The 20728-nt window shown below is 36.7% G+C and overlaps 1 protein-coding gene across 3 annotated transcripts in view; it reads left to right on the forward strand.

The window, feature by feature from the left end:
• The window catches only part of TAOK3 (TAO kinase 3), a 182800-nt gene that overhangs the window by 69876 nt on the left and 92196 nt on the right, over window positions 1–20728 (forward strand). For all 3 annotated transcript variants that reach the window (XM_059894253.1, XM_059894254.1, XM_059894255.1), the window contains exon 2: window positions 20346–20449. The gene's annotated coding sequence lies outside the window, so the exon portion shown is untranslated. The remainder of the gene's footprint in view (window positions 1–20345; window positions 20450–20728) is intronic.

A 20728-nucleotide genomic window follows, 5' to 3' on the forward strand; every position in this document is an offset into this window, starting at 1 on the left:
AGAAATCTTTCCAGGGGTAGCAAACTCAGGACTGGAGAGATAAGGAAATGTATAAATCTTTGGAGTGTAAGACCATAGAAGTAATAGAAACTGTGGCATAGGAAACAGTGCCTATCCTACCCAAAGGCAGTCTATTAAATAGGTAGTTGTCTATTTTCGAAAACAGTGTAGTACTAGCTAAACAGATCAGTGGCTTTATTCATTAGTTTTGCTTCCTATATCACAGTTGTTTAAAAATCCATATTCATATATAATGACACAGTTTTGCCTATCTATATTAAATTCGTTATAGGTGCTCAATAGCTAGATGTAGTAAACTAAATGTGGTTTGAAATATTCATTATTTTTAAATTTTTAGGTGTAAATACTTGGGTATTTTTTAAAGTTTTAGAATGTATATATAATAATTAAATGTCACATACCTTAAACATGAAAGCAGTCAAAATGTCACCCATTCTATGGAAAAATAAACTGAGGTACAGAGGTTAAATGGCTGGCCTAAGATGTTATATTGTCCAAGTCAAAATTAAAATGCTATTTAATTAAAGAGAGGTGATTGCCATTCTCCCCATCCCATTCCTTTTTTTTTTTCTTTTTCAAATGCACAGAAGTTGTAATTCAGAAAAAGCCCATATACCTTTCAGCTAGATTCACCAGATTTTAAGCTTTTGCCATGTTTTCTTTTTATCGTTTTCTCTTCCCTGTTCCCCTGCAGCATCTAACACACACACATTCTCTCAAGCACACGTACATGATCTGGTCATTTGCCAGTATGTCATACCAGGGCATTCTAGGAGATCTGAATCAATTGGAACATGAAGATTATGTATTAGCTGCTGCCTACTTTAAGCATATTATGTCCATTCCTCCCATTTTTAATACTAGAACAGTGATTCCTAATGCTGGAGGTGCAATGTGTTACTCAGAATGGGTGCAGGTGAGGTCTTTTGAAATTTTAAATCATTTAAAAAGAGGACGTGAAATTTTTATGTTTGTCAAAGATTTTCTCAACAATTGACCAACCGGATTAAAAACTAGAAGACTGGGGCTTCCCTGGTGGCGCAGTGGTTGAGAATCTGCCTGCTAATGCAGGGGACACAGGTTCGAGCCCTGGTCTGGGAAGATCCCATATGCCGCGGAGCAACTAGGCCCGTGAGCCACAACTACTGAGCCTGCGTGCCTGGAGCCTGTGCTCCGCAACAAGAGAGGCCGCGATAGTGAGAGGCCCGCGCACCGCGATGAAGAGTGGCCCCCGCTTGCCGCAACTAGAGGAAGCCCTCGCACAGAAACGAAGACCCAACACAGCCAAAACTTAATTAATTAATTAATTAATTAATTTAAAAAAGGAAAAAGATATTCAGTCTTTAAAAAAAAAAAAAACAAAACTAGAAGACTGGACAGATTTATCCACATTGTTGGCAATTCGTTTACACCCTAGAAAGAATTTTCTTCCTACATTGTTGAAATAAATTTGAAGAATATTTATTGAGAACCTATTTCAGTCAAGACCCTTGTGCTAGGGGGAATAAAGCCAAAAGACCATTCCTGCCTTCAAAAAGTTTATAATTGAGAAAGGAAGAAAACATGTACTTTTAAAACTTACACAGAGAAAATGTGGTTAGTTTTATTTTAAAAGTTGTAAATAAGGAGAGGAAAAAAGACTAACATATAATGAGTATATCTACAAATGGTCAGACACATGGGTTTTCTGGTTTAATCTTCAGGACAGCTCTCTAAAGCAGATTTTTTAATCTTTATTGTCAGATAAGGAAACTGAGGTTTAAAAGGATTAAGCAATTTACAATACAATTACAATTACAATAGATTACTCTCCTTGCTCCTAATCTAAAGCTACTTTCTTTACTGGTTCACTAGATCCCTTCTTCTCTGGTCTACCCAGGGACGTCACTTCAGCAACTCTCCCTTCTCTCCTACAACACCAATTATTCCTCCTCCTGGATCATTCCCACTAGCCTGTGTATCTATTCTTATCTCTTCCATCTTTAAAAAACAAAAAAAACAAAAAACTTCTTTTAACCCCACTTTCCCTCCCAGCTACCTCTTCATTTCTTTACTCTCCTTCTTGGGTACATTCGTCAAGAGTTGTCTGTACTTGCTGCACCCAATCCCTTTCTTCCCAGTTGCTCCTAAACCTATCCAGTAAATCTTGTGTCCATACCAGTCCACCAAATTTGCTCTTGTCAGGGTCACCAGTGAGCTCCATGTTGCTCTAGGTAAAGGTCCATTTTTATCCCTTATTTGACCACTCAGCTGCATTTGACACAGTTGTGGTTTTGTTTTTTTTTTTAATTTATTTTTGGCTGCATTGGGTCTTCATTGCTGCACGTGGGCTTTTTCTAGTTGTGGCTAGCAGGGGCTACTCTTCGTTGTGGTGCGCGGGCTGCTCATTGCAGTGGCTTCTCTTGTTGCGGAGCACGGGCTCTAGGCACGTGGGCTTCATTAGTTGTGGCACGAGGGCTCAGTAGTTGTGGCTCACAGGCTCTAGAATGCAGGCTCAGTAGTTGTGGCGCATGGGCTTAGTTGCTCCGTGGCATGTGGGATCTTCCCAGACCAGGGCTCGAACCTGTGTCTCCTGCATTGGCAGACGAATTCTTAACCACTGCACCACCAGGAAGTCCCTTGACACAGTTTTGACTCCTGCCTTTTTGAAACTTTACACTTGACTTTCAGGATACCACACTCTTCCTTTTATCTCACTGGATGTTCCTTCTCAGTCTCCTTTGTTGGTGTCTTCTTCTCCCCAGTCTCCTAAAGTTGGAGTGTCCCAGAACTTGGACCTTGGTCAGCTTCTTTTCTGTATCCATCTTATGTCTTTGGGGATCTCATCCAGTACCATGGGTTTAATACCACTTACAATATGCTGACAATTCCCAAATTTAAATCTCTAGTCCATACCTCACTTCTGAGCTCCAGATTTATATCCAGCCTAAGCATATGACTCAATATCTCCATTTGCATGATCAAGATATCAAAAGTCTAATTCCTGATCATCTTCCCCTAGCCTTTTCCTCCTGACTATTCTCACTTGATAGCGGCTCCATTTTTCCAGTTTGCTCTGACCAAAAACCTTGGATTTATCCTAAATTACTCTTTTTCTCTTACACTCTCAATCCAATCCATCAGCAAATCCTTTATCTGTCATACAACAACATGGATGAATCTCCAAGTCATAATACGACTGAGTGACAAAAAGCCAGATACAAGAGAATATATACAGTATACACTGTATAATTAAATTTATATGAAATCCTAGAAAATGTAAACTAATCTATAGTGCCAGAGAGCAGATCCATTGTTTGCTTGGGTGGCTAGAGCTGGAGGGAGAGACCTTACTGCAAAGATGCAAAAGGAAATTCTTGAAGATTGGAAATGTTTCCTTGATTGTGGTAATGGTTTCACAAGCATATACATCTAACAAAACTTATCAGATTGTACATTTTCTGTGGCTACAGTTTATTACATAAATTATACCTCAACGAAATGTGCACGCGCACACACACACATAAAATCAATTCTCACCACCTCCATTGCTGTCTCTCTGGTTCAAGCCACCATCATATCTTACCTGGATTATAACTCACCCTTTGCTCGCTCTGTTCCAGCCACATAGTCCTCCCTCACACTTCTCCCTTAGGGCCTTTGCACTAGCTGTTCCCTCTGACTAGAAAACTCTTCCCCCAGGTATTGGCACCTCCCTTACCTCCTTCCAAATTTGAGAAGGGTCAACTATCATCACCTTCTCAATGAGGTATATCCTCATCACCCTGTTTAAAACTGTGGCTTTGACCGCATACCCCTGGCATTCTTGATCCCCATCCTGCTCTGTTTTCTTGTTCCAAAGTTCTCATCATTCTTTTAATATACTAATTTACTTTATCATGTTTATTGTTAAATGTCTGTTTCTCGCCACTAAAATTTAAGCTCCACCGAATAGGAAGCTTTGTTGTGTTTCCCCAGGTGCTTAGACTGACACATAGTAGGCACTAAATGAATATTTGTTAAATGAATTAGGTATTAAGTTGAAACTGCAACTCAAGTCAGCCTGTCTAAATTCACATATTTAAAAATCACACCATGCTGCTAAAGAGCAGAAGAAGAGAAAGATCACTTCTGTATGGATGAAAAGATCGAGGAACAACTTACTTTCCACTCGAAGAAACAAATATGTTCACAATAAACTGTTAATACAATATCAGATATAGATGATACATGTTATAATAAAACTACAAATAAAGTGCCATAGTAACTTTGAACTTTGTCAGAGTAAAGAAAAGAGGTGAAATTTAACTGGGTCTTAAAGGAGCAGTAGGATTTTGACTTCTAAAGAAGTGAAAAGATTTTCCAAGCTAAGTAAAAGACGCAAGCAGTGTTGAGACTGTGAAAGTATCCTGAACATTTAAAGAATAACTAGGAATCTACTAAACCTGGATTGGACCCATATCTTAGCAGCCTTGAGTACCTTTCTGTGGAGTTTGGATGACTCTATCAAAGATATTTGAATAGTAAAGTGATACTATTATAGCTCTCTATGTTAGGAAGATGACATTTCGGGCCATGTATGGGAGAGGTTAGAAGCAAGAAGATTTATTTAGGAGGTGATTGAATTTACAATAGGTATCATTATTTGCCTGTGTGGCTCTTCTCTCCCTCTACATTTTGAACAGCTAAAGGATAAAACTTTGCTATGTATTGCTGACATTCTTATGAATATTAAGTTCAGTTCCTTTTATTCTTTTTCTACCCCTCAAAGTTAATTTAAGAACTTGGAGATATGCCAGGTCAGTTGTTATTAAGACTGTTTACTTTTTTAAAGCATTTTAATATTGGTATTCTGTGTTTACTTATATGTTATGTAGAATAGATGTAGATTCATACACTTTTGAAAACAGCAGTTCCTGTGAGAGAGAATTGCCGAAACAGTGTAAGGCAACTTTCCACAGGAGTAAACTGCTCTAACATGTATTCTGTCAGCATTTATGCATGCTTGCCCTTCTGCCAGTGGCAAAGCAAAATTAAAAGTGACTAAGAATGCTGAGTTATTCTTTCAACATTAGAAATTAGGCAAAAGTTTCAAGGTTTAAATACTAATTTTCTAGGTTATTAAGGCATCTCTGAAAGTCCCAGGATAGGATTACCTCCTGCACAGAAGATTTTGGAATACTTAGGCTTCCCTTGTGTTGAATTGGCACACTCCTTTTCACTGAACAGAAATTTTCAATAATGACATTTTTTTTTTTGACATTGCCTTTTTTTTTAAAGCACAAAGTAAAAAGAAAGTGTTAGACAGAAGGACTTAATCTTCTGGTTTGGCCTTGGGTGGAGCAAATCAAAATGATTAAGTGGTTAGTATTCAGGAATATTGTAGGCTAGATGGAATCCTTTATAATTTATCGGGTCATTAATTTCTGAAATCTTTTCATACAGTGATTTAACTGAAAAGTGTACCATAGTGGTTAAGAGAAGGGGCTTGAGGTTGGACAGTCTAGATTTGAATCCCAGCTCTACCATACACTAGCTCTGTGAAGTTGGGTCTCAGATTTTTAATCTGTAAAATGAGATCTATAATAGTAAGTCTGTCATAGTAGTGTGTTACGGTTTAAATGAGGTGATGTACAGTGCCCGGCACATAGTGAGCATTGAATAAATATTGTATGGTCAGGACAATGTTGATTACATTAAACTAGGCCCTGCTAATGAAAGTAACTCTTACTTCTTTCTGTCTTATAATAATCTAAAATAAATTCTTGTTGACTTTCTGTTTTCTATTACATTTGTGCTAAGATTAGTTCATTTATCAAAAGCAATAATGAATGAATGTTCTAAAAAAGCTCAAAGACTGAATGAAGTCCTCTAAACCAATATAAGTGAAATTTTGGTTTGTTGACTGAAGGCAGGCCTAAGTAACTGGCTCTGAACTACTTAATGCAAAGATGCCATGTATTATGACTGTCCATGTGGAAGAAATATTGTATAACAGGATTAAATTTTTGTTTAATATGTAATATAGATTTTATTTCACTTTTTAAAAAATAATACATGTAGACCAGCTCCCAGGGGGTTTCTTGATGTTTAAATAGTATGATATCAAATGCCAGTTCTTTAAGACACCCATTAAAAATAGATAGGTTCTTGGACAAATAGGTTGAGAGTGCTGATAATTCTGAAATTATTGACATTTGGGTACCAGGTAGTTCAATAAAATACATAGTAAATTTTCAGGGACTTCCCTGGCTGTCGAGGGGTTAAGACTTCACCTTCCAATGCCAGGGGTACCGGTTTGATCCCTGGTCAGGGAGCTAAGATCCCACATGCCTTGCAGCCAAAATACCAAGACATAAAACAGAAGCAATATTGTAACAAATTCAGTAAAGACTTTAAAAAAAATGATATCACTTTAAAAAAATACATAGTAAATTTTCAAAATAAAATGTCGAGTTCATTTTTAAGTAAAGCAACCTGTAGAAATAGTAATTCAAAACACATGAAGGAGTGATGGTTACCATTTGTTTAACAAAAATATTTGCCATAATATTCCTTAAAATCATAAATGCCTTAGTGTATTTGGTATGTGAATTAGTATAATTCAACAACGTATACCAGCCATATGCAGTGTAACAACCAGTTTGTTAGGCCCTCATGGTAGAAATATGATCCTGTTTCCCTAGCAGTGTATGGTCCTAATGGAGAAACATTTACCTAAGACAACCTAAATCCGTGTTTATACCCAGTATATGAGAAATGTTTACAGCGCCCTTCTGTGGGAACATAAAGGAAAAAACCCACCCCAGCTTGGGGGAGAGTCAGGACAGTTTCCCTGAAGAGGTGCTGTCTAAGCAGATTCTTGAACAAATTTTAGTTATCTAGGGAGAAGGAGAAGAAAGAGGTTGCCAACAGATGCTTGTCCATATCCCAGGGAAGTAGTTTGAGATAGCTGGGTGTCTAGTGTGAGGTCCTGGAGTTACTAAGGACAGGGTTCAAGAGCAGACAAGGAGGAATTCCCTGGTGGCACAGTGGTTAAGAATCTGCCTGCCAATGCAGGGGACATGGGCTCAAGCCCAGGTCCGGGCAGATCCTACATGCTGCAGAGCAACTAAGCCCATGCACCACAACTACTGAGCCTGCCTGCCACAACTACTGAAGCCCACGCGCCTAGAGCCCATGATCCGCAGCAAGAGAAGCCACCACAATGAGAAGCCCACGCACTGCACCAAAGAGTAGCCCCTGCTTGCCGCAACTAGAGAAAGCCCGTGCACAGCAGTGAAGACCCAACGCAGCCAAAAATAAATTAATTAATTAATTTAAAAAAAAAAAAAGAGCAGACAGGGAACAGATCACAGAGGATTGTATTTGCCCTGTGTCTACAAGGAGCTTGGATTTTATATCCTATACATGATGGGATTAAAGGGTTTTAAGCTGGAGAGTGGCATGGTCAGATTTTACTTTCAGGTTGATGATGCTGGCGGTAGGGTCAGGAATGGATTCCATTCATAGACAGCTTTAAAGAGTTTTTTAAATCTAGTGGTATGTAGAGAACTGATAGGGTTCATTCAGTTTCTAAATTTCAAGTACATCACTCAAGTATGAAGAAATTGCTTTAAATACCTGAACAAGAAAGTACTTGTAATCACTTATAACTTGCGGAATTTATACATTTGAGGTTCATATTCAGAGCAGTATTGTTGAAAGATCAAATAAATGTAGAGAGCTTTTGGAAACAGATTTTAAGTCAAGATTTTACACTTAATCAAGTATATGTACTCTACCATATTTATTTATGTTTTTTAAGTTATTGGGTAGAAACTAATGAAGTAATTGTAAACTTTGTCTTGTAGTTCAGAAAATAATATTTCTACCCAATTCTTTGAATTATCAAGATATATTTTTGAAAGGAAAAGGATTATCAAAGGATTAGTTTCTCTAGCTACCTGAAAACCATTTGAAAATTGTCCGAATCTTAGTCCAAAAATTAAGTAAGGGGGCTATCTTAGTCTGCTCAGGCTGCTATAACAAAGTACCGCAGACTGGGTGCCTAAACAATAGAAATTTATTTTCTCACAGTTCTAGAGTCTGAGAAGTCCAAGATCAAGGTGCCAACCACTTAAGTTTTCTGGTTAGGTCTCTCTTTCTGTTCACCTTCTGGAGTTGTGCTCACATGGCCTTTCCTCCTTATGTGGTGTGAGGTGTATGTTGGGGAGAGAGATCTTTTTCTCCTCCTCTTCTTATAAGACCATCAATCCTAGCTAATGTTCCCCATCCTTATGACTTCATTTAGCCTTAATTACCTCCCAAAGGCCCTATCTTCAACTATAGTCACAGGAGACATTAGAGTTTCAAAATATGAATTCTGGGGCGACACAATTCAGTTTATAGAAGAGGCCAAGTAGGCCTTTTTCCGAAGAAGTAAATATAAATTTAAGAATACACAATTTAATTTTGACATTTTAGGGTCCCTAAATATGGGGTTTTAGGGTCCCTAAAGCTTAAGGAAAACTTTTATTTTCAGGGCAACAAAGCAGAGACAGGAGAGAAATAGTCCCAAACAAACAAAGAACTTGCTTATAGCTCTGGCATTTTAGAAAAATTGCATGCCAGATAATCCTTCATTAGCTGTAAGAAGGTTTATTTTCAAAGCTCTTATTTCTGCATGTTCTTTTATCTCCAGTGCCTGGCATTGTAATCCTGTAGCAGGGAGTCAAAAGTTATAAACACAGGACTCTCACAGTACCTTCATAAGTGGCAGGTAAAATTTGCAGAGGTTGAAGGTGTTTATATCTTGGGTTTTTCTTTTATTTGAATTTGGAACAATTAAAGTGAAGATTACTGGGAATTTCGGTTATATTGAACTCAGAGCAGTGTGTGTGTGTGTGTGTGTGTGTGTGTGTTCTGTTTCTCTTTTGTAGATAAGTTCATTTGTGTCATATTTTAGATTCCACATATAAGTGATATCATACATAATCATAGATTTTTAGAGTTGAATGGAACTTAGAGATTGTCTCAACTAGCCCTAAGACCAGGAAACTGAGGCTTTGAGAAATTAAATAACTTGATTAGGGACTTCCCTGGCAGTCCAGTGGTTAAGATTCTGTGCTTCCACTGCAGGGGGCACGAGTTCCTTCCCTGGTCAGGATCAAACCCGTGCCTTGTGGCACAGCCGAAATATACATATGTGTGTGTATGTATATATATCTTGATTAAAACTGAAAAGCTATTTAGGGACCAATATGGGATTAGGACCTAAGACTTCTGTCTTCCATTTAGAGTTCTTTCCACTATATGTATCATGATGCTTGCTACCCAACTGGCAAGTTTCTTTGATTAGGAATTCAATCTAGACTGTAATGATACCAAGTCATTACTACTAAACTACTTAGAAACTATTTGAGCCCATCTTAGATCCATTCCAAATATAAAATTCTGATTATAAAGAGAATGTAAAAAATATATAAAATATATAGGTTAACTTAGCAATTAAAAGTCAGTTGGTTCATTTTATTGCTGTAGTACACATATTTTCTTTTCTCAAAATACATTTCCAAGGACAGAAAGACAAGGGACTATATATATATAAAATTGACATGAAGCAAAAGCAAATATAAAAATTTGATTTTTTTTTTTTTGGCTACACTGCATGTCTTGTGGTATCTTAGTTCCCCGACCAGGGATTGAACCCAGGCCCTCAGCAGTGAAAGCACAGAGTCCTGACCACTGGACCACCAGGGAATTCCCTGAGTTTTATCTCTGATAGTATTCTTTTCACTATTCATCTCAATTTGTTAGACTCCGGGAAGTCATTTTAACCTTTTGGTTATATATAAAATGGAGTGAATGCCTAATTATAGAAATATAATACTGTACTTAGTACTTATCTAGCATTCACTAAGAATTCAACTTTAAAATATTTCCCCAAAATTTTGTTCTCAGCCTTTTCCCTCTGCATATTTTGCCTAAGTTACCATAGTTCCTTCTTGAGTTCTTATCTACCTTATACAGATAATTCCAGATCTGAATCTTTGGCTCCATTGTTGCCCCTGAACTTCAACCTCTGTTTCTTTCTACATGCTGTGTATTTGTACCTAGATGCCCATCTAGCACTTAAAAGTCATTTTGGCTGGAATACACTCACCATCTTTCTACTATTAGACTTGTTCCTTCTGCTGAATTCCCTATTTTTGTTTTTCTAGAACAGTTATCTTCTCTGTCACTTGATCTTAGAGCCTCAGAGCTAACTTTGACTCCCATGTCTTTTTCAGGCTATATAGCCCGTCAGTTGCTGGTTCTACGCCATGTTATTACTGTGTTATTCTTGCATCCAGAGGCATGGTACCTGCCTTCTGCTTTCAATTTTATTGCCAACATTCTAGAATAAGATTATCATGCTTTCTTGTTTGGTAGCCCTAACTTGACCTTCCTGCTCTAGTCTCCTATTCCAATTCATTCCTTTAAAAATATTTTTAGCTTACTTTTTCTGTTACAAAGTAATATGTATTCAATGGAGAAAATATATAAAATGCAGAAAGGTAAAAAGAAAACAAAATGCCTATATTCCCAATACCCAAAGATAATCACTATTAACATTTTGGTCTGTATTCTTCCAATTCTTTTTTTCTATGATGTGTGCATAATGTTTTTAAATAAAATGTTTCCATTCTAACCTGTATATTACTGCCAAACAAATAGAGTATTATTCTTTTTTTTTAATATAAATTTATTTATTTTCATTTTTGGCTGCATTGGGTCTTCGTTGCTGCACGCAGGCTTTCTCTAATTGCGGTGAGTGGGACTACTCTTCGTTGCGGTGCGGGAGCTTCTCATTGTCATGGCTTCTCTTGTTGCAGAGCACAGGCTCTAGGCGCGTGGGCTTCAATAGATGTGGCACGCGGGCTCAGTAGTTGTGGCTTGTGGGCTCTAGAGCGTAGGCTCAGTAGTTGTGGTGCATGGGCTTAGTTGCTCCGTGGCATGTGGGATCTTCCCGGACCAGGGCTCGAACCCGCGTCCCCTGAATTGGCAGGCGGATTCTTAACCACTGCGCCACCAGGGAAGCCCCTAGAGTATTATTCTTGAAGCCTGATTCTAATATTAAATGATTTCATCATTTACAGTTTAAAAACTTAAAATCCTTTGCATGGTATTCAAACTCCTGGATAATCTAGACCCATTAGACTCGTCCAGCTTTGTTTCCAAAGGATCCCATCCCAGATCTGCAGAACAACCACTTAAGTTACTTGCCATTACATGCTGCAAACTCCAATCATTTGCTCACACCATTTCCTATAAAATTTCTCCCTGTTCTTTACAGAGCAATCCAAATGCTGTTTCTACCATGAAGCCATCAATCACCTGCCCATTCCCACCCCCCAACTCCTTAGAGATTTAGAAGTTCTCTCTCTCTCTTTGGAACTTCTGTAGTACTTGCAACATGCACTGGTTCTAGATAATTAGTTTCTGGTGAACACATATCAGTATTATATATTTTTCAACACCTAGCATGATGTCTTAAGCACAGCAGGTATCCAGTAAGTGTTGAATGAGTAAATGAATGAATGAATAGTTGAACACTGCTTCAGGGTCATTATACCTTTTATTAAACTCATGAGAAGAGTAAGATTTTGTGGATGTAGAAAAAGCTTAAACAAATAGAACTTACTCAGGTTAGAGGGAATTAAATAAGGAGACAGAATGAGAAACTGGAATGCTGCAGTTTGTCTCTTATCCTCCGAGCTATGATATGGCTCTTAATCATTAATTAGTAAATATATACAGTATATATATAATATATAGTATGGGTTGCCCATCACTTGAACATTATCCTATTTTGGATACAGGAGGGAGGCAATGGTCCTCCTTCTTCTATGGATACGGAAGAAGCACAAGTAGAATATTCATTTCTTGGTTGCCTGGCAGCTGGCCTATGGACATGTGATTTTGGTCAATCAGATGCTCCCACCCAGGACTTTGAATCTTGAGAGCTTAGGGCACAACAGAGACAATTTGTGGCAGTCTAGGAGAACAGAAACAAGTGGCAGTGGCATCAGCAGACAATTACTGTGGCATGATCTTGATTATGGCTTTGCCCTTCTAGGATCCTGTCCATTTTCTAAGCTTTCTGGTTTGTTCTGTGAGACAGCCTATTCTGATGGGTGTTTTCTAACAGCATCAAGGTTTTAACTGAATTCTGACACTGTCTGCCTGGAGATAGCATCAAATCCCACAGGGCAAGGGCACAGTCTCACAGGCTGCCCGCAGCCGCTCCCCCACCCCAAACTTCAGATGCTTGTTGCAAGTCCAAGTTGTTACCTGTGCTTCTGACCAACCAGCTGTAGATCAGAGGTTCCTACAAGCCTTCCTCGAATTTGTGGAGGGGGTTTTGCTAGAGTGGCTCACAGAGCTCAGAGACACATTTACTTACATTTACCTGTTTATTATAAAGGATATTATAAAGGATACAGATAAACAACCAGATGAAGAGGTACATAGGGTGAGGTCTGGAAGGGTCCCAAGCACCGGAGCTTCTGTCCCCATGAAGACAGAACTAGGGTGTGCCACCCTCAGGGCATGTGGATGGTTCACCAACCCACAAGCTCTCCAGACCCCATCCTTTTAGGGTTTTATGGAAGCTTCATTATGTAGGCATGACTAATTAAATCTTTGGTCCCTGGTGATTGAACTCTACATCCTGAGGTCAGGGGTTGGGGCTGAAAATTCCAGCCATTTAATCAGGTTTGGTTCCTCTGGTTACCAACACCTATCCTCAGGGGCTTTCTAAAAGTCACCATGTAAACTCAGGTGTGGTTGGTAGGGAGTTGTCATGAATAACAAAAGACACTCCTTTCACCTTTATTGCTCTTAGAAAATTCTAAGGGTTTTAGGACGTCTGTACCAGATGAAGACCAAATATATATTTCTTACTATAAGTCACAGTATCAGACCTATAAATAAGTTTCTTTTCTAAGTTAGCCAGAGTTGGTTTCTGTCATTTGCAACCAAAAACCCTGACAGAGGCTGTTATCTTTAGTACTTACAGTAGAGCAGCAGCATACATGCATTTCAACTAACTCCCACAAGGCTAGATGCAATGCTATAGTAATGGGGCTGCCAATGCCAAAAGGCAAAGGAGTGATAGCTGTTCAGTGGAATCACTGTGGGAAATGCCAAATTATTCTCTGCAACTTTTCAAATAACTGCATGTTATATGGATTTTTTTTCAAGTAAGAATTACGTTCACATCTAGCAAACCTTTTTTCCGTACCTACTACGTACCTGGCATATGTTATCTCATTTAATGCTCACAGCATTCTATTACTTTCTATTAAGAGAAATTATAGAGGCTTGATAGAAAACAGAATGGAGTAAACTCTGCAGATAAGAAGGCTCTCTTTAGAATTCTTCAGAATTCCTCATTTATACTGGTTATCTTGAAGAGAGAATGATTTGAACATCCAGATTTCTGCAGATCAAGGAATCTATCAGAAAACTTGAAGTTTTTGTTTTTACTAACCTCTAACTGAAATTTAGCATTTCCTGTAATTTACAAATGTTGGCAACAAACCACACAAGTATTAGCAATATCTGAGATTTTTGTCACCAATCACCAAAAGAAATCCCAGATATTTTATAACACATTACAGTTACAGAAATCTCAAAATATTAAGTTCACCACTCTTTGAAATTATTGGGGTTATTAGACTTCCTACTAACTCTCATTACTAAATGAATTAATAAAGAAGCACATAGGGAATTCCCTGAAGGTCCAGTGGTTAGGGCTTAGCGCTTTCACTGCCCAGCGTCCTGGTTGGATCCCTCGTCAGGGAACTAGGATCCCACAAGACACGCGGCACAGCAAAGAAAGGAAAAAAATGGCACATATATATCACAAATCTGTTTTTTAATATTTTGGTAACTATTTCAGTATGATTGGTTTCCTTTCCTTTGTAATTCTAAGTGGTTAATTTTTTTCATTTAAAGCATTATTCTGAGGGACTTCCCTGGTGGTCCAGTAGTTAAGACTCCACACTTCCACTGCAGAGGGCAGGGGTTAGATCCGTAGTCAGGGAACTAAGATCCCGCATGCCGCGTGTTGCAGCCAAAAATAAACAAATAAATAAAACATTATTCTGAGAAGGTGTCATAGGCTGTGTACTGCCTGTGATCAATGTCACAAAAAAGGTTAAGAATTCCTTTTATAGGTAGACTTTCTTCCTTTAGACTAACTCAGTGGTGCGTGAGAATTACTTTAAAGGCTTGTATAAACAAAACCGTGTATAGTGGGATTTTCAAGGATAATTTGAACTGTATGCAGTTTTGGCCTTAAGTGTCCACCTTTGTGCCCAACCACCTTAGGTAAGATATGACTCCATTCTAGAGTGTTTTCAAGTAAATTCACAGACTCCTAGGAATTTGAAGACATGAAAATAGGTCAAGAATTCTCCATGAGATTTTTAAATGTTATATTTTCATTTTGATGATTGTCTCCTAAATAATAAGCTATAGTGGATCATCTGGATGACTGCCTTATGACCAAAGAGTTCGGTGGCTTATCCCGACCACTGACGCTACTTTATCTTATTTTTCTTTATGATATTTATTAGTACCTGACATATCAATATTTATGTGTCTCTCTCCACTAGAATATAAGTTCTATGAGAGTAGGAAAGAACTTAAAGCCTTGTTCAGTACTAGACACATATTAAGCACTTAATAAGTATTTGCTGAATGAATGAACACATGAATAAATGAATGACTAAAAATAATTTAAGAAAATGTTAGGAATCTGTGAGAATTTTTCTATAAGGGATCTGAATATTAATCAAGTTTGAGGAACCCTGTATTAAAGAGTAAATTATTATTGTGTATTACAAATATTATAATTTTCATACCACACATATGATTAAGTTGTGCAAAATGAAGACTTCAAAAGACCAGTTAAATCTATTAGAATAGTTCAGAATTTATGTAGACATAGACACCATTTTTGTACTGGTCTTAATTTTAAGACCCATGTAAAGTACCGTTTTCCCCAAAATGAATGCATAATTGATTTCAAGTTGCTAACCACATACAAAACTATCAGAGAGAACAAAAACTTTCAGTGTTAAATTTAAGAAATCCAAAGGAGCTCTTCCTTTCCCATTTGTCTCTCTAACCTAAACATCTTTTTTTAAGGGAGGGAGAAACTAATACTCTTTAAGAAACCAAAAAAATTGATATTTTTACTTTTTAAGCACACATAGTCTTAAATGGCGACCCAAAAGTAGTCTACAAGTTATCGTTATTATGATAATCAGTGTCCCAGATACTTCTGCATTATTTGCTTAAGTAGAAATTAGATGATCACAAAGGTCCCTTTCCAGTTCTCAGATTCTGTCGTGATGGGCTATGTGATCATTTGGCATAAGAAACACCTGTCATCTAGTTTTACTTTCACAGTGAAAGTACCATAAAAATGGTTTCTTACCTCAGAATAATAGTTAGGTATTAGTGGCAGACAGTGGTAACAACTGTCCAAAATAAGTTTTCTGTTTATTTCTTTAAAGATAGTTTTCTTTAAGTCTGTATTGGGAGGTTGTATTATATGAACAGGGGAGGGAAAACACCAGACTGGTCCTGACTTTGAAAAGGTCCAATCACCTATTTCTACTCTGTTTTTCACTGCTGTAACATGAAGATTTTGCCTGCCTCTGTATACCTTCTTGGAGCAAGATAATGAATGCAATAATAGGAATTTACACAGGCAAATTTACTGTGAATCTTACATTTCAGAGCCCCTTATTTACACCAGCCCCTTCTAAGGCCCTATACCTATTCTTGTGTGGAAATTTTGTAAAATTTTTATTCTTAAAGAGATCCCCAGATTTGTCGATGCTTCAGTCTCCATAAGAACTGAACCCACCACTATATATTCAAGTATTATTTGGAGAAATAAAGACAGAGAAGTTCAATCTTATTAAATTAAACTTCTCTTATTAACCTCCAAAATATAGCAAAATAGGAAACTTTTTGGTGTTCTGAAGTCTGACTTAGGCAGCTTGATTCAGAAAAAAGTTTTCTGAAGTGAGAAATTAGAAGGAGTTTTAATTTGGGATAACAGTACTGCATAAGTATGATTTGACACTTAACTTTTCTGAGATTGAGTTAAAAAAAAAAGAATTGATATGTCTGATCTTTATAATTCTTTCCAATGTGAAACATTCTTTTTTTAATTTTTTTAATTGAAGTATAGTTAATTTACAATGTTGTGTTAATTTCTGCTGTACAGAAAAGTGATTCAGTTATACATATATATACATTCTTTTTCATATTCTTTTCCATTATGGCTTATCACAGGTTATTGAATGTAGTTCCCTGTGCTATATGGTAGGATTTTGTTGTTTATCCATTCTAAGTATAATAGTTTGCATCTGCTAATCCCAAACTCCCAATCCATCCCTTCCCCACTCCCCATCCCACTTGGCAACCACAAGTCTGTTCTCTATGTTTGTGAGTCTGTTTCTGTTTCGTAGATAAGTTCATTTGTGTCATATTTTAGATTCCACATATAAGTGATAACCTATATGAAACATTCTTAATCTTACTCCCTTTCTTAATGCTAAAATATTGTGGATTTTCAATCTAGTTGGCTCCAAGTTTATTGTTGCAGAAGTGTGACTACAATGTTGAAAGGCAACTAAGATCTTCACTGAATCATCTTTCTTGAAAGTTTCTGAGAAAAGGAAAAATATTTATATTTCTACTCTCTATCAAGTGTATATTAAGTTAGAATGTCTGTGAAAAATAATTTACTTGACTATCATTCTTGGAGGATTTCCATTTCTTAGAATAAAGCATGAAGAAAATTATTTCAGTTTCACATCTCTGATGCAATCTTTGCATCTAAGCTAGCTGGATTGTTCAGTTGGCCCAAGAGCCTAAGACCTGAAATTCTACATTCTTGGCACAGTTCTGAGTTCTCACTATAAATGTAACACCTGAGGTTGCAGGAGGTCAAGGAAGAGGGAAAAAGTAATTTCATGCATATCACTTCATCTTCAGTTAATTCTTAAAATGCTGTCCTATTGGAAGGAAAAACATCCTTGTTCAGCTTTTGAGGGAAGGATGAATTTAAAGATCATTTTTAGTGTTAAGATTTGGGTGGAAAAGGGAAGGAGATTTCAGCAGATTTTTATGGACTATGTGTTATATAAAGATGCCACAGGACCCAGCAATTTCACTCCTAGGAATATAGTTAATAGAAACTAAATGTATGTGTACACAAGTGATTATAACAGCATTATACATAATAGCCAAAAAGTGGAAACAACCCAAATATACATCAGCTTATAAGTGGATAAACAAAGTGTGGTATATCTATACAGTGGATTTCTATTCGTCAATAGAAAGAAATATTGATTCATGCTACAACATGGGTGAACCTTAAAAACATTATGCTAGGGAAAGAAGCCAGTCACAGAAAACCTCATATCATATGATTCCATTCAAATGAAATGTTCAGAACAGGGAAATCTATAGAGACAGATTAGTGGTTGCTAAGGAATGGAGGGATCAGGGTGGGAGGAGTTGATAGCTAAAGGAAATGGGACTTCTTTTTGTGGTGATGAAAATGTTCTAAAATTGACTGTGGTGATGCTTACACATACTTGAATATACTAAAAACCATTGTACACTTTAAATGGGTGAATCGTACGTGAATTGTATCTCAAAAAATTTTTTAAAGATGCCATGGAAATATAATGATTAATCAAAACTTAGATTTAGACGTGTATCCTCTGAAGAAGCACTTGTCATCCAGTTAGAGTACTAATATATATGAGTATTTAAAACTGAAGCAAAGGGAGAAAATGGTCGGTCTTATAAGAGGGGTGACATTTAGCTGGACTGTGAGAGTAGTTGGATATGGATATCTGGGTAGAGGTGTAGCATAAGCAAAGACAAAGGTATGAAAATGCAACTGTAGTAATTCATTTTTTCCTGATTATAGAATTTAAGAATTTAGGTTGGGGTAGTGGTTTGAGGACAGCTTTGAATGTTAGTTAGGTCAAGTTAACCTTAATCCTGTAGGCAGTATGGGAACATGGAAGGATTCTGAGCAGAGCTGTGATATTATCTCAACTGTGCTTCAGGAAGGTGATTGTGATAATAGTGTTTTAAAGATGAATTACAGAAAATTTAGACGAGAGGCTGAAAGAGCAGAAAAAGAGGAAAGAGATAACAAATGCTAACAGAAAGGAAAAGTGAAGAACAGATAAAAAGAAATATTTGAAGCACACTTGTGATTTAGTTGAATGTTAAGGACAAGGAGAAGGGAAGAGTCAAAGTTATTGTGAGGTACATGTGAGACATTTAGGGGAGAAGCCAAACAGATAGTTGAAAGAATGGGACTGGGATTTAGACTGGAGGCCAGAACTGTCTAGTGACAAAGTGTTACTTGAAACTATTAAAGTGGACAGAAATTAGGATAGCAGCTTGCATCACACAGAGGGCTTTGGACAAATACCTGGAGGAACACACTGATTTAGAGCTCAGGGAGAAGAGGGGCTATAGGAGGAATAATGTGGAAAAACAGGAGAAGACAGTTTCATGGAATCCAAGAGACATTTATAAAAAAAGAAGGAAGGTGGTTAAATGGGACAAAACTGTGAACATCTTTTAGGTGTAATGGATAAACTTTAGGAATATGGTTTTCAGCTTCAATACCATGTGCAGTATTCTAGCAGGGGGGAAAATGATAAAATCAAGAAAGTTGAATTCCTAGGCGTCTTAGAGAGTTTATTTTAAAACATTTATAGAGCCATGCAACTGCAGATGGAGAGAGTACCCATTTTAAGAAAAATTATGTAAAAACGAATAAGTATTTAGAGAGAAGAAAAATACTAGGCATGTGTGTCCATAGCATTAGAAAAATATTTTCTAGGAGTGAGCACCTCCTGCATTTCGAACTAGTCAGGACATGAGGCTGTTAGTAAATGCCTTATTTAAAACTACTTTCTCAGAAATTTCGCAACTAGTGTTCATATAATAAGGAATGTTTTAGTTCCTTGAAGCTATAGTCAGACTAGATTAGCAGGACATACATGCAGACATTGTAGTTATTGATTGGTTGATGGTTAGGTAAAATGTGATGCTGAATTCAGGCAAGTTTTAGCTACCAGTTAATCTAAAACATTCCACAGCCATAGAATCAGAGGGAATAACAAAATAATGAAAAAGATTAGTTTGTAAGTATAGACGTGAGAAGAGATTGGGATATCCTCTACAGGAAAAATGTGAAAATGGAGGTCAGTGCCTTTTTTTTTAATGTATAGTTTTTTCCCTCTTGTAAGGATTTCATCTCCAAAGCTAGTCAAGCATCCAAAGATTATTTCAATATGCATAAATTTTAAATTGTTGTATTCTTTGACCCAGTAGTTCTACTTCTAGAAATCCATTCCAAAAAAGCCCTAAATGTTAAGTGCATAGATAATAAGCGCAAAGGTCTTCAAAACAATAATTTTTAGTAGTTCAACAAACAGAGGGTTGAATAACAGCCTTGGTTTCAAATTGTGGAGAAACTGTTGTGAATGAATTGTGGCTCTTCCATACGATAAACATTGAGCAGCTCTTAAATGATCTTTGTGAATAATGTTTGATAACATGGCAAAATACGTACAATCTAGAGTTAGATAAAAGAGGTTGACTGTGGAATTATATGTACAATGTGATTTCAGCTGTATAACAAAATAAATATGTGCTTCAAGAAGTAAATGTGTTCATGGAGAAAACTATCCCAGTTGCTAATGAAGTTTGTCCTAGGTAGGATTAAGGATTTTTTTTCATAATGGTGTATATTTCTTATATTTTCCACATTGAGCATGTACTTCTTTAATAGATAATAAAGAATTATCACTACCCCAAAATCTGAAAGATTGGTTATAGAGAGACCAGGAAAGGGAAGATAGATGAGTCAATATAAATCATCATGCTTATTGGAAAAGCAATTCAAAATATAAGCCTTACTGACAGAGAATCAGTCGCATCACCACATGCTGTCAGATTAGTCCTGTCTACTCATAGCCTCTATTGAGTTTCCTTGGACTCAAACAGACCAGTGGAAGCCTCAGTATAGATTCTGAAATCTAACGACACATTTGTTACCCTGATATTGTTTGTGAGACAGTAGCTTGTGTCTTTGTTGTGAAAATCCTACCTTTTAAATTTGTCATCCACAAACTGATGAAGATAAAATTTTAACTTTGAATGTTACATTTGTAAATATTTAAAACTATCATGTTATCGATTATTGCTTCTTGAATTTTGCCCCTATAATTACGTATTTTATTCTTCTTTTTTCATAGGTGCACCATAAATACAAAAGACTGAAGTTATAAAAGAGAAAAAAAAAGATTGCTGCTAAAATGAGTCTGAGCAATACAGTATATTTTGTGCCGTACACGAAAAGGTATTGTCCATAAATCCATGACTTAGCTTTCTCCCATAAAATGGGAACAGATTGTGTTTTCTGGTTTTTCTATGAGGAATTTTTATTATGTTTGTGAGAAAAATTAAAAGGAATTAATAAAATTAGGATAAAATATTCTTTTATAAAAATTTTTTAGTTTCAAATTATTTCCTTATAGATTTTCGTTATTTTCAGTTATAGCTTAAAATATGGAGAATTGCCTGGCTAAAGTTATTTTATTCCTATTATCAAATTATTTTCTGGAAATACATATTACCA

Source organism: Balaenoptera ricei, chromosome 14, assembly GCF_028023285.1.
Source record: "Balaenoptera ricei isolate mBalRic1 chromosome 14, mBalRic1.hap2, whole genome shotgun sequence".
Lineage (NCBI taxonomy): Eukaryota > Metazoa > Chordata > Mammalia > Artiodactyla > Balaenopteridae > Balaenoptera > Balaenoptera ricei.